Source organism: Syngnathoides biaculeatus, chromosome 2 (assembly GCF_019802595.1).
Source record: "Syngnathoides biaculeatus isolate LvHL_M chromosome 2, ASM1980259v1, whole genome shotgun sequence".
NCBI lineage: Eukaryota > Metazoa > Chordata > Actinopteri > Syngnathiformes > Syngnathidae > Syngnathoides > Syngnathoides biaculeatus.
This window is the reverse complement of record NC_084641.1, coordinates 37,899,290-37,914,134: the sequence shown is the minus strand read 5'-3', so window position 1 is coordinate 37,914,134 and position 14,845 is coordinate 37,899,290. Positions and strand designations below refer to the sequence as shown.

The following is a 14,845-nucleotide window of genomic DNA, read 5'->3' as shown; positions in this document are numbered from 1 at the left end:
CTTCAGGAATCAGCATTCGCTACATCACCCGGGAAAACTCTATTACCATGCGGGATTTTGAAACAGTTGACCAAAAAAGTGTAGAGAAAGCACTTCATCACTTAAAACTATCAGTGAGCTGTCTCAACTCAATTCCATCTGAATTTTTGAAAACTATTGTAAAGTTAGTGCCATCTGTTTTGCAGCAAATAATCAATTACTTGGCTCTTAAAGTGGCTGCCCTCTACAAAAACAGAGCACTGAATGCTTCCACGTTAGAAAGGTATAGACCTAGCTCTAATCTCCCTTTCATAGGCAAGATTGTTAAGGAAGTTATTTTTAATCAACTCAGCAATTTCTTGACATTAAATGGAATTTTTGACAAATTTCAATGATGTTTCCGAACTCATCACAGTACAGAATCTGCTCTTATAAAAGTGCTAAATGATAAAATTTTGAATACTGACTCAGGAGAGGTGTCAATTTTGGTCTTGTTGGATCTCAGTGTGGCTTTTGATACGGTACATCATAATATACTTCTGTACATGTTGGAAATGTGGGTAGGACTAAATGGAACAGTCCCTAAATGGTTTAGGTCCTACCTAGAGGAAAGGAGCTACTTGTAACCATCAGAAGTGCTCATTTTCAACAAATGGCAATGACTGATGGGGTCCCTCAAGGGTCCTGTATATGCTACCCTTGGGTCAAATTTTTCTAAACTTTAATTTTGACTATCATAGCTATTCAGATGACAGTTATATTTAGCAATGTCTCGCTAGAGGAAAGCAGTTCAATTGAGGTGTTGTACCACTGTCTAAAGCCGATAAATAACTGAATAAGCCAACATTTTCTTCAACTAAACCACAACAAAACAGTGACAATTGTTTTAAAGAAAAGATAATTGTTGTTGGTAAATACCTGGACTCTGTATCTTAAAAAACTAAAGACCAAGTCCAAAACCTTGGTATTCTGATAGATTCCAACAAATAAATTACTAAAACAGCGATTGCCTGGCAATCAATTAAGGGTACCCCGCCTCCTGCCCCTTGAGAGCTGAGATAGTCTCCAGCACTCCTGTGACCCTGTGAGGATAAGTGTCACAGAAAATTGATGGATGGATGGATGGATGGATGGATGGATGGATGGATGGATGGATGGATGGATGGTGGATGGATGGATGGATGGATGGATGGAGGATGGATGGATGGATGGATGGATGGGTACTAAAACGGCCTTTTACCATCTGAGGAACATATCTAGAGAGAAGGCTTGCATGTGTCAAGCAAACCAGGAGAAGCTCATCCATGCATTTATCTCAAGTAGTCTTGACTATTGTAAGGGTCTTCTTACTGGACTCCCCAAAAAGAGAATTAAACAGCTGTAGCTCATTCAGAATGCTGAAGAGTTCAGCATATGTAACTCCAATTCTAAAGTCCTTACAATGGATTTCAGTCATCTTTAGACTAGATTTTAAAATGCATAAAGAAACCGTTCATTCAAGCTCTTTAAATTGATAGATAATCTGCTTCCCACCTGTCTTAAAAGTTCATGTTTTCCATCTTTTGTGTCGCCATTTTTGAGAAGGGGATGTGTAAATTTGCTCGAGGAGATGATTTGATAAATCTTTCACTCAGCTTTCATTGTCTAAATTAGTGACACTCAACTAATGTGTCATTGCACATCAGGGTACCGAGAGGGATTACTAGGTGTGAAATTAGGAAATTTCACTTCAATGTCCAAAACACACAGTTTATTCATTACAAACAATATTGCTGGTCATCGACTGTGTCTATGGCAGCAACCTAGAGTGACAGACAAAAAAATTAAATGATCTTCGACTCGATGACAAAGCGTATATAGGACCTGTGCATCAAATTGTTGACACTCGAAGAATAGAACCCCCACTGTTTGTGCAGGGTACCAAGCCTTGCCACGAACCTAAAACAATTGTTAATGACACCAACATCAAATGGTTTGACCAACACTATGGCCTGACCAAATGAAGGTCCCCCTGATTTTTTATAAATATAGTTTGGACATACAGAGAATAACAGCAAAGAGGTGAGTTTGAAAACGCAGAACATCAAATGTGTAGGGATTCCCTCTGATAGCGTCGTGTTCAATAGGCCCGGATTTCACACAAGAGCCTGATTTACTAAGATTACAAATAGCGGGTAGTTAATTGAGTTTCCTTTCCATTAGTTTGCGTACGTTGATGGTGGGCATTTTGTGTGTGATTTATCTATAAAGACCTGTTGGCAAAAGGTGTAGAATTGTCCAAGACAATATTTGGTTTTGCACTTCCGCTTGCATTCACGGTTTTCACAATGAAAAAGTGTTTAACTAATGGAAATGAGAAATATCAGTGGAAGAGGGTAATTAACACATTTCTGAGTTACAAAAAATATATAATTGCTCAGATAATTTGGGGGAAGCAAGTAACACCACCAAAGCCATGTTTTGTTCAGTTTAACTCTTGCCATGTGTGTGGCATTTGGATGTACACTGTATGGCCATACTGCGTAACAGTAAATTTTATACTTGGGACAGCTCTAAAAGTGGCCAGCCGCCCAGCACCAATTGTCACCATGTCATGTCTGATAAATTACATTGCTCATGCTAATTCAACTATTTTTCATATCCATTTACTCCTCACAAAATGCATTTTGCATGTTTAGTAGACACACCGTGGGATGTCCCAAATCAGAAGATCAGCTCCACATCTGTTTGCATGTCCAAAGGTTTGCATCTGTTTTTGCACATGCAAACCTTTAGTAAAACAAGACCTATCTAAATACGTTGTTTTAAAAAAGACGTCTTTTTTTAGGATATGTACTATTGTGATTATTTTATTTGATTGTGTGCAGTGAGATAAAGTATTTCCACTGAACATTGACCTCAGAGGTCCAGCCTACAACAGTTATATAAGCTATAAACTGGGAAGTCTGAAATTATTCATTTTTGACAGATTTTTAAAACCTGACTAGTTAGGTCAAGTAGTAATGTATGAGTAACTTGTTTCAAGGTTAAATCCTAAAATCGCCACAGGGAAAGCAATACCTGTACTGCCCTCCAGTGGTCACTGATGAAGGGCAGTTTTGTATTTCGTTTGCAAAAGTCTTGTTGTCATATAATTTTTACTGAAACACAAAAACATTGTTCATCATCCCCATTTTAAAAATAACTTGTATAACGTTATTCAAGTTAATCCATTCCAGAATGTAATGGTAGTCAAGGCACCAACCTTTATTTAAACAGATTATTTAGTGTTTTTGCTATGTTTTCAAGAAAATTTTAAGAAACCATAATATAATTTTGTTGGTCCAGCTCTAACATCAATAGTACACTTTTTATGAGGTATTTTATTTTCAAGTGCTCTTTGGCACAAACCTGTTGCAGATAATAGAAAATATCAACAGCATTTTAAAAATATTGCTGAATAAATCCGTCTGTGATCCAGTCATCCATTCGCTTGACTGCTTATCCTCACTTGGGATGCAGGTGTGCTGGAAGAGTTACATTTAGTGAAATGGTGATTTATTTTAAATATATATATATATATATATATTTTTTTTTTTTAATCACACACACACATATATATATATATATATATATATATATATTTATATTTATATATATACGTATTACACCAATTCCAATAAACTGTCTTTCAGCTTGTCCCGTTAGGGGTCGCCACAGCGTGACATCTCAGATGAACACACGTGTTTTTTGGCAGTTTTTACACCGGATGGACTTCCTGACCAACCCCTCTTAGGGAGTGGAGGCCCCAGTGAGAAACAGGGTCATGACCCCTGGTTTACCAAACCAATGCTCTAACCACTGAGCTATGGGGGCCCCCCCACATACTCCATTTGCAGAAACATGATTGCAAATATTAGGGTTGCAAATCAGTAAATGTTAGTTTCTGGAGCCATAAGGCAGAATTCAAATGTACTGAATATCATGGCACATATGAACCAACAAAAGTTTGTAAAACAGTCCTTCATTATGGAAACAAAACATCCTTTTTGCGAGGGGAGCAGTGAAACACCTATCTCCTATATTTAAGCGGACATATCACAACAAATGGTTACCCGATTACCTCAATCAACGTATTTTCCAGAGACAAGCCACTACATTTTTCAGGCGCCGTGAACCCCTGTTTTTCAACGTTGTTAAATGTTGTTTTCACAAGCGGATATAAGTTTAAAAGTACAACAAAAACTTGTTTGAACAAAATGGTTCAAACTTGGCCACTTCCTACAATGCATTCGGGTTTAGGAACGCACAAACCCTTCCAACGTGAAGAAGGAGACTTTACTTTAAGCAGGCGTAGAAGAAGAATAATCTACCTCAATTGGCCATAGAAGAAGAATCTACCTGAAAAGGAGGAGGATGAAGAAGCTTTCAATTCTGGTCATTTTACTGCTGTGTTAAAGTCACTGTTAGGAAACAAGGTATGTAAATTAGCATTTACAAAGTCTTTCAGTGTGAATATCGACTATCTTTTTACAACATACCAATGCGTACAGTGTGATTTTTAAGAACAAAGGCGATTTGCAGAGCTGTGGGAACTATAGAGGAATAAAGTTGATGAGCCACACAATGAAGTTATGGGAGAGAGTAGTGGAGGCTAGACTTAGGACAGAAATAAGCATCTGCGAGCAATAATATGGTTCCATGCCGAGAAAAAGTACCACAGATGCATTATTTGCCATGAGGATGCTTGTGGAAAAGTACAGAGAAGGTCAGAAGGAGCTGCATTGTGTCTTTGTGGCTCTAGAGAAAGCCTATGAGACAATACCTAGAGAGGAACTGGGGCACTACATGGGTAAGTCTGGTATGGCAGAGAAGTATGTTAAAATAGTACAGGACATGTATGAGGGCAGCAGAACAGCGGTGAGATGTGCCGTAGGTGTGTCAGAAGAATTTAAGGTGGAGATGGGACTGCATCAGGGATCAGTCCACAACCCCTGCCTGTTTGCTGTGGTAATGGATAGGATGACAGATGAGGTTAGACTAGAATCCCCCTCGACTATGATGTTCGCAGATGATATTGTGTTTTGCAGTGAAAGCTAACCATGGTCCAAGCAGGTTGGAACAACTGGCGGAAGGTGTCTGGTGTGTTATGAGACAGAAGAGTCTGCTAGGATGAAGAGGAAAGTTAATAAAACAGTGGTGAGGCTGGCCATGATGTACGGATTACAGACAGTGGCACTGAAGAGACAGCAGGAAGCAGAGCTGGAGGTGGCAGAAATGAAGATGTTGAGGGTCTCTCTAGGACGGAGCAGGATGGATAGGATTAGAAATTAGCTCATTAGGGGGACAGCTAAAGTTAGATTTTTTCGAGACAAGTTTTGAGACAGCAGACTTTGATGGTTTGGACATGTCCAGAGGCGAAAGAGTGAGTATATTGGTAGAAGGGTGCTGAGGATGGAGCTCCCAGGCAAAAGAGTGAGAGGAAGACCAAAGAGAAGGTTGATGGATGTTGTGAGGGAAGACATGAGGCCAGCTGGTGTTAGAGATGAAGATGCAGCAGATGGGTTTAGATGGAAAAACATGACAGACTCTGGCGATTCCTAACGGGACAAGCCAAAAGGAAAAGAAGAAGAAGATCAATGCGTACACTCTATCCCCGGCGTATTGTCGAGCGGGCGCAGATTGTGTATGGAAAAAATAAAACATTACACAGGGCACCCTGTCATCCAGAAAATACAGCATACATCATTGGGACACATTTTAATGGCTTTTCAGAAATTTTAAAAAGCTCTAAACACAAACAATTCAGATCAGTTTTGTGCTGGAGTGTCACATTTGTGTAAATACTGCATGGCTATTTTACTTCTGGTGGTCAATTCCACAGGGCACAGTGTCCGACGGGTTAGCCTCAATCTTCCTCCAGATGGAGAAAAATACAGATACCGTAAATGGTTGCATATTTGTTGAGAGAAAAAACTTCAGTATATAATTACTAATATTCAAAATATCCATCCATCCATTCATCCATTTTCTTAGTCACTTATCCTCACAAGGGTCGCAGGGAGTGCTGGAGCCTATCCCAGCTGTCAACAGGCAGGAGGCACCCTGAACTGATTGCCAGCCAATCACAGGGCACATGGAAAAAGAAAACAGGCACACTCACAATCACACCTAGGGGCATTTTAGAGTGTCCAATTAATGTTGCATGTTTTTGATTTGAGTGCCCAGAGAATCCCCATGCATGCACGGGTAGAACGTGCAAACTCCACACGGGCGAGGCTGGGATTGAACCCGGGACCTCAGAACAGTGAGCCCAACACTTTCCAGCTGACCCACCATGCCACCCTTATTCAAAATATATTTGTGATTAAGCAAAATGTTTTAAACATCCCCAATTTTGTCAAACCAACTTTTCATAGTGTTTGGGATCTACAATTGACCCCTCCGTGGATATTGCGCAATCCGCGTCACTGACCAATCAGAGGCCAGAGATCTGCATAAACCAAAGCCCGTTTTTGCTCCCGCCATTTTCTCAGACAACATTGCATGATCCAGTATAGGTTTAGTTAGCGTATTTGGGTTATTTAACAAAAAATATGGTTAAGATGTGTAGTCACGGACTTTGTAATCGTGAAGACAGGTATCCTGAAAGGCTAGTTGGTGGAGTTCGATACGTACCCTTTCCAAAACCGAAGACCCAGTACGAAAAATGCCTTCGATGGATCAAACTTTGTGGAAGACCGCATCATCAACTAAATCCATCTAATATCAACCGGAACACATATGTTTGCACGAAGGTATCCCCTATATTTGATTTTCAATACATGTCTCGTATAAATGAATTCGAAGTTCTTCGCTAGCATAACACTGCTGCGTGTGAACGATTGACACACTTATTCTTTGTTGAGCGATATTTAGCAATGATCGGACTGCACAAACGTATATATTTCTTGCTGGCTCGCGGCCGAAGCTTAACCAGACTGTGTTTGCACGAAGATATGCCCTAAATTTGATTTTTAATACACGTCTCGTATAAATGAATGAGACGTTCTCCGCTAGCATAACACCGCTACATGTGAACGATTGACACACTTATTCTTTGTTGAGCGATATTTAGCGATGATCGGACTGCGCAAACGTATTGATTTCTTGCTGGCTCGCGGCCGAAGCTTAACCAGACTGTGTTTCCACGAAGATATGCCCTAAATTTGATTTTTAATACACGTCTCGTATAAATGAATGAGACGTTCTCCACTAGCATAACATTGGTACGTGTGAATGATTGAATGAAATCAGAAGCATGGCGTCTCTCTCAGTTAAGAATGTATTGTATTTAGAATCTATAATATATCGTTGATTTGAATGAAATCAGAAGCATGGAATCTGTCTCAGTTCAGAATGTATTGTATTGTATTTGCCATTTTTACTGTTTGTCTTACGTCAGTGCACGTGGCGTGACGTCACTTCAGGAGGCGTGGTTAAGTGCCCTGTACGGAGGGGTCAATTGCATTTCAGGTGGCTCGGTAAACATGGGAAATATGAAGTCAATTCCACCATGCTTTCCAAATCTACAGCCATTTTTCTGCAAAGAGGCCTGGAATTAGGTCATTTAAATTTCTTGAGCTTATCTATGTCACTAGGGAAGATCTCCACCAACCTCTCAGCTCCAGAGCCACAAATAGATCTTCTACGCTGAAGTAACCAATCAGAGGAAAGGGGACGGTCTTAGCCAAATGATCAAAGTGGAGTCAAAACTTTGTCAAACAGAAGTGGGTGTCAGAGGGGTCTTTTCTGGACACACATGAAATTTATTTTAAGAAATTGACACTTTTGTCTAAGTCCATATTAGAGAGTCACTCTAAGAACGTGAAAATAGCCAAAATGTTGGCTCTTTAAGAGTCACAAGGAAGACATACTGTTTAAAAAAAAAAAAATAGCTGGTTCTGAAGAATTATTGGGTATTTTAAATAACATTTAGAAAAGACTTTTACTGAAAATACTTTAGCATTTTAGGACATCTATTAATTACATGACAAGTGCATGTTTCTGCATTTTGTGGATGGATTATTTAAAATTTCATAGGGAGGAGGGGAGAATCAGAAATCATCCTCTAATTCTCCAATGTAAGACAAGTCCATTTAATTGTTCTCCATAAAGATCACAAATCACAGGTGTCCCCAATCATATTTACTGTGTAGGTGTGCTCTGAGGGTACAAAGTGCTGATTAAAGTCATCAGCGCCCGAGTCTGCTCTTCAGAAGGCCACATGATAATGATGATCCTGTAATCTATTTCCCATGATTTTTTTTTTTATGCTTAATATCTCAGTTGCTGATAGATATGAAAACTGTCAAGAAGACTTTGAGTGTGGCTTTCTTAAAGGTAAAAGTAAGTTTCTTTCGGCTTGTCCCTTTAGGGGTCGCCACAGCGTGTCATCTCAAATGAACGCAGAAATATGTTTGGCACAATTTTTACACCGGATGCCCTTCCTGACGCAACCCTTCTCAGGGAGTAGAGGCCTCAGTGGGATACGAATCCACAACCCCTGGTTTACCAAACCAGTGATCTAACCACTGAGCTATGGGGCCCCCCTCTTGTGCCTTCCTTTATTTGCCTCAAACGTGCATTCTTGGGAATGACCACCAGAGGACGACCCCTCCCCTCGAGGGAAATAAAATGGTTCAGTTTTCATATTTCAAGGAAAGATTTCCTGAACAGATCAGTCTCAATCAGTCGTTCGAATGCCGCAGCAAACATTGCCTAATTGAGCGGCATGTTAATTTTAGAAATATGGCTTTAACAGCTGCTCTGTGATCGAATAAGCATTTCATCGGCCTCAAAATTGTGGCCTTAAGACAGTTTAAAAAAAGCTTGTACTGCCTATTCTGTTTCAATATAATATATATATAATATAATATAGTGTATGTATTGTTAATTTTTTCTCCACACAATTCACTGATTTTGACAAGTAACAGGTTAGATGAAGCCCATCCCAGTGGACCATGAGCGAGATGGAGGTAATGCCCTGACCTGGTTACAATCTAATTATAGCTCATATACATGCATCATATTTAGGCGGCACGGTGGACGACTAGTTAGGGCATCTGCATCACAATTCTGAGGACCAGGATTCAAATCCCAGCCCCACGCCACCTGTGTGGTGTTTGCATGTTATGCCCATGCCTTCTCTCCGATTTCCTCTGACATTGGAGACTCTTAATTGGCAGTAGGTGAGATTGTGAGTGAAAATCGTTGTTTCTATGTGCCCTGTGATGGGCTAGCATCCAATTCAGGGTGTACCCCGCCTCCTGTTCGAAGATACCTGGGATAAACTGCAGCACTCCTACGACCCTTGTGCTGATAAGCGGCTCAGATGATGGATGCAGTGATGGATGGATATCGTGTTGAGAATTTACCAATATTGGGTCCCAATTTAGTCAATAGGAAGAAGAGAAATAGAATGCCATTTATTGTTTTCATACATTATAGAGATAGGAGCACTTCCATGTAGCAGTGCATACAAAGTGCAAGGTAAAAATAAAGAGATAAAATAAATAAAAATAGATACATAAAATGGAATACAAATTATTGCTCAAGATGTTGAAATCAGTGTGCCTTTCCATTAATACAGGTCTAGAAGAAAGAAGAGTTCAAGGTGATTTAAAAAAAAATAAAAGTTTTTTGGTCCTTCCTTTTACGCATCTGTACTGCCTTCCAGATGGCAGGAACTCAAACAGTTGAGAAGCGGGTGTGTAATGTCCTTTATAATGTTCTGAGCTCTGCTGAGGCACCGAGAGGAGTAAACGTCTACCACAGGGACAGGGGAGAGGGCAGCCAATGATCTTCTGTGTCGTTCATTGTTCTCTGAAGCCTTGCTCTGTCTACCTCAGTGCAGCTCCCGTCCCAAATGGAGACACATTATGCCAACAGGCTCTAGCAATGGAAGAGCGGTAAAAAGCCATACTACTACTAATCATAATCATCATCATAATAATCCATCCATCCATTTCCTGATCCTCACAAGGGTCACGAGAGTGCTGGAGCTTATCCCAGCTGTCAACAGGCAGGAGGCAGGGTACACCCTGAACTGGTTGCCAGCCAATCACAGGGCAGATGGAGACAGACAAGGTTCGTACTCACAATCACACCTAGGGGCAATTTAGAATGGCCAATTAATGTTGCATGTTTTTTGGGATGTGAGATGAAACCGGAGAGCCCGGAGAAAACCCATGCAGGCCCGGGGAGAACATCCAAACTCCACGCAGGTGGGACTGGGATTTGAATCCTAGTGCTCAGAACTATAAGGCCAACGCTCTAAATAATTGCTTCACCATGCTACCCAGCCATAATCCTTTTATCAATATATTCACAATATTTCCCCTTGGATGTGTCCAAACCTTGGAAGTCGATAACATCTAACTTTATCGCTATTAATCCTACCCAACCTGGTCACTCCTAGAGAGAACCTCAACATTTTATTTTCACCAAATCCATCCCTGCTTGCTCTTGTCTTTTCAGTGCCACCGTCTCTAATCCGTAAGCTAACGTAAAGCAGGGGTCTCAAAATGGCAAGCCACTGATTATCAAACAACCATTCACTTTCACATTTATACCTACAGGCAATTAGAATCTACAATTAACCTACAATGCATACTTTGAGGATGTGGAAGGATAAAGGAGTACCCAGAGAAACCCACGCAGGCACGTGGAGAACATGCAAACTCCACACATGCGAGGCCGGATTTGAACTCGGGACCTCAGAAGTATGAGCTCATGCCGCTGAATATTAATTTTTCCCACATTCAATCCTTTCCAAAAGTAAACATAGACTCAATTCTGGACAGGACATATTTTCTAGTGAACTACGTACATGCTCTACTATTTGTTAAACTTCGCGATACAATGGGAAGAACAAGGCTCTGAGAAATAAGAGCAAGCATATCAGGAAATGAGATGAAGTGATGCAGAGCAGCACTAGCCACACATTAGCAGTTACCAAGCCCAAGCACTGTCTCAAGATCTATATTTTGATTTGGGAGATAAAATGCCTAGTCCTGAACAGTTCAAACTTCCACTGTGTCCTCTACTTCAGAGTCTTTTAAGAGCGTAGGAATAATTGTGATCATAATTATCATACATCTGCTTCCAATAAAGAAATGCTTTGCTCTGCTCTAGATAACGTGGGAGCCTCCTAGCAGGAGATAGCAAGAACAAAAACATCTAATCATCAGAACTGTTAGAACTGCTGCCTGTTAAAGGAATGATGACCACACATGTATTCAGCAATCTTCCACACATGCACAGGGACTTGAACAAACATGTACACGTTGTTTCAAACTGTTTTGCTTGTCGTCTCCTTTTTGTAACATCCATGTAAATAAGGGGCGTCTTAAAACTAAATACATAGAAGTGCTGAGGAGAGGATAATCAGAGAGTGCAGTGGTGAATTGTATGAGACAGTTCCTGTCCTCTCTCCTTGCGAGACTTGAACTTGTGTCTTTGCTTCCTTTTTTTGTCCTGTTTAATGAATGTCTGATTGGTGAACCTGACAAAAAGTATTGCTTGGAAAGCTTTAAATAGTTTGAATACTTACCAAAAACAAAGTCTTACTTTCTGTTAGTTTGTAAGGTATTGACAAGACAAGACATTAGTTAATGCAGTTCACCATTTATCTATAGTTAAATATAGGAACAATAACAGTTAATTGGTTTGTAATGCATTAGCTAATGATGGATCACTAGCAAAGAAATTCGAGTTAGAATAGCTTGATTTTATTATTACAATCCATTTCTCTTCTGTGAGTCATCATTTAAATAACCTTTATCAAATTAAATGTTTTGTAACAGGTGGCACGGTGGATCAGCAGGTAAAACCTAATGGCTCAGCACCCAGTGTTGTCTTCATGAGAGTGCATGGAAAAATTGTATTAATAATTTGCATATGGTTGCGTCACTTCCTGTTGGAGAACTGTATACATACAGTGAAGAAAATAAGTATTTGAAAACCCTGCTATATTGCAAGTTCTCCCACTTAGAAATCATGGAGGGTTCCGAAATTTTCATCATAGGTGCATGTCCACTGTGAGAGAGATAATTTAGAATGAAAAATCCAGAAATCACAAGTATGTATGATTTTTTTTTTTTAACAATTTGTGTGACACAGCTGCAAATAAGCAAATAAGATGCAAATATTTGAACACATATCAGCTAGAATTTTGACCCTCAAAGACCTGTTATTCCCCCTTTAAAGGTCCACCTCCACTCCATGTATTATCCTGAATCAGATGCACCTGTTTGAGGTCGTTAGCAGCATAAAGACACCTGTCCACCCCATACAATCTGTAAGACTCAAACTTGTAAAATAGCCAAGACCAAAGAGCTGTCCAAAGACACCAGAGACAACATTTTACAACTCCACACAGCTGGAAAGGGCTACGGAGAAATTGCCAAGCAGCTTGGTGAAAAAAGGTCCACTGTTGGAGCAATCATTAGAAAATGGAAGAAGCTAAACATGACAGTCAATCTCAATCGGAGTGGAGCCCCATCCAAGATATCACCTCATGGGTTCTCAATGACCCTTAGAAAAGTTAAGGAATCAGGCCAGAAAATATTTGGAGGGAGCTGAAACTCCGTGTTTCTCAGCAACAGCCCAGAAACCTGTCTGATCTAGAGAAGATCTGTGTGCATGAGTGGACAAAAATCCCTCTTGCAGTGTGTGAAAACCTGGTGAACAACTACAGGAAACGTTTGACCTCTGTAATTGCAAACAAAGGTGACTGTACCAAATATTAACATTGGTTTGGTTACATTGGTATTCTCAGGTGTTCCAATACTTATTTGCAGCTGTATCACAAAAATAAATTGTTAAAAAAAATCATAAATTGTGATTTCTCCAATTTTCTTTTTAGATTCTCTCTCTCACAGTGGAAATGCACCTACGATGAAAATCTCAGACCCCTGCATTATTTCCAAGTGGGAGAAGTTGCAGTATAGCAAGGTGTTCAAATATTTATTTTCTTCACTGTACATCTGATTGCCATGCCAATTATTAAGTGAACTTTTTCACTTTGCAAAACATTTCACAGCTCCACAGTAATATGCACGCAGTAACACCCCACTCTGTAAAATTTGTTTTCAAACAACAAAAGAAAAGGGCTGATGAGTTCAGCTGACACAAGAGGAACGTGACACGAATGTGGACAAGAGAGTAGGAGGACAGTAGGACACTATCCCATATTAAACATCCCCCCAACTCTCGTAAAGCCAAGGCAATTTTTTAATATAGCCAATGTTTGGTGTGGCATAACATCTTTATGATGCTTAAAGGGCCACTGTCATGCCCTTTGATGATTTTTAGTTTGTTATTAATGAAAAAACGGCAGCCAATATAGGCCCATGTGTTTTTTCACCACAAATCATGATTTTGACGTATACAGCTTTTTGTAACTCCCGCCGTGAAAATCCTCTCAAGGGATTTGTTATTAAAAAGAAGCAGGAAGTGACGTAAAAGACATAAGCGCCCCCAAGTGGACTCGTTTGTTTCCATTAGTTTTACCTCTGGGAAATTTGCTCGTTGTTCCTTCGTGTTAGCCAAAATGCCAGCTCGTTCCATTGCTGGACATTCCTTGAACACTCGGGAGAATGGATTTACCCTTCATAAGTTTGCAAGAAACCCGGTTCGTCGTGAAAAATGGATTGCACAGGTGCAGAGGATGAGAGCTTCGTGGGTTCCAGCTTCTATACAGCTTCTAAAAAAATAATAGTTTGGGGCAGACCACGTAATCGGTCTCTCATCACATAACTAAAGCTCCGCGTACGAAATGTGTCGATGTGCGCATCAGACGGCGTCGGCCTGCTGCGTCGCTTCGCCAGCGAAGGCTGCGCTTCGGGCTGGTGGACGGCGGCAGCTCTGAAGAACGCAGCTGACAATGACTCACTCAGCCACGTACGACGACAACGCAGTAAAGCGCCCCGGCTCGACGGTGTTGTTCATCGCGTACTGCGGCGGCTAAAGCAGCACGGCTCGGCTCCGTGATAAGCCACCTCGGCGGCGAAAATGAGCCACACCGGCTGGCTGCGATTAGACGTGATGGCTTATCTCCGCCACGGAAGTGGTTCTGACGGGGAGGCGGTTTGGCCGCGATCGCATATAATCTGAATATGGCTTGAAACAATAGTGTAATATTGCGCATGGATGACGCGCTCTCCGCTCACATTTATTTTTTCACATAGACATTGAAGTGAATAATTTTTCTCTGTATTTTTCCTTATAATATCTATTTTAGAATTTTTATAGGGATGACACTTGACTTTTAAAGTTCTTGTTCTCCGGAATGGGCACCAGTGCACTTTTCGTACATTCCTCAGCCATCTCTTCACCCTCTAGAATTCTACCAACGAGGCAGGTCAAAAATGTTACACCCACCTCTCCTAGTTGCATCTATACCTCTACAAGGTATGTCTTCAGGACCAGCTGCCTTTGTGACATCCTCCTTTTTAACTTACCCCTTACTAATTACTTTGGTTTGCTTTCACTTTTGAAGGGAAAAACTACAGTTGAACACACTTGTGCCAAGGGCTGACATGCAGCCCGACCCTCTTCTGCAAGGCACTCGCCTGCAGTCTTGAACCTTTGACGTTTGCACTGGGCACACCTTTGTTACAATATGTTGATGATTTGTTGAATCCTGTTCCCACCAAAGAACAGTGTGAGATTGATACAGTCGCTTTGTTAAAACACCTCGCTTCAGAAAGGCCACAAAACATCCTGATCAAAATAGCAATCTGTATCACAAAAGGTTAAGTTTCTAGGACACATACGAGGGAAATGCTTTTTCCAGCTTGGGTGCATTCTATTATTGACACACCCAAACCACTCACAAATATGC

General features: G+C 40.6%; 1 long non-coding RNA gene across 1 annotated transcript in view; it reads left to right on the top strand.

Moving 5' to 3' along the window:
- The first annotated feature begins 4,339 nt into the window (after positions 1-4,339).
- The window catches only part of LOC133495823 (uncharacterized), a 50,797-nt gene continuing 40,291 nt past the window's right edge, over positions 4,340-14,845 (top strand). Inside the window, exon 1 of the long non-coding RNA XR_009793664.1 lies at positions 4,340-4,436. This is a non-coding gene — a long non-coding RNA (uncharacterized LOC133495823). The remainder of the gene's footprint in view (positions 4,437-14,845) is intronic.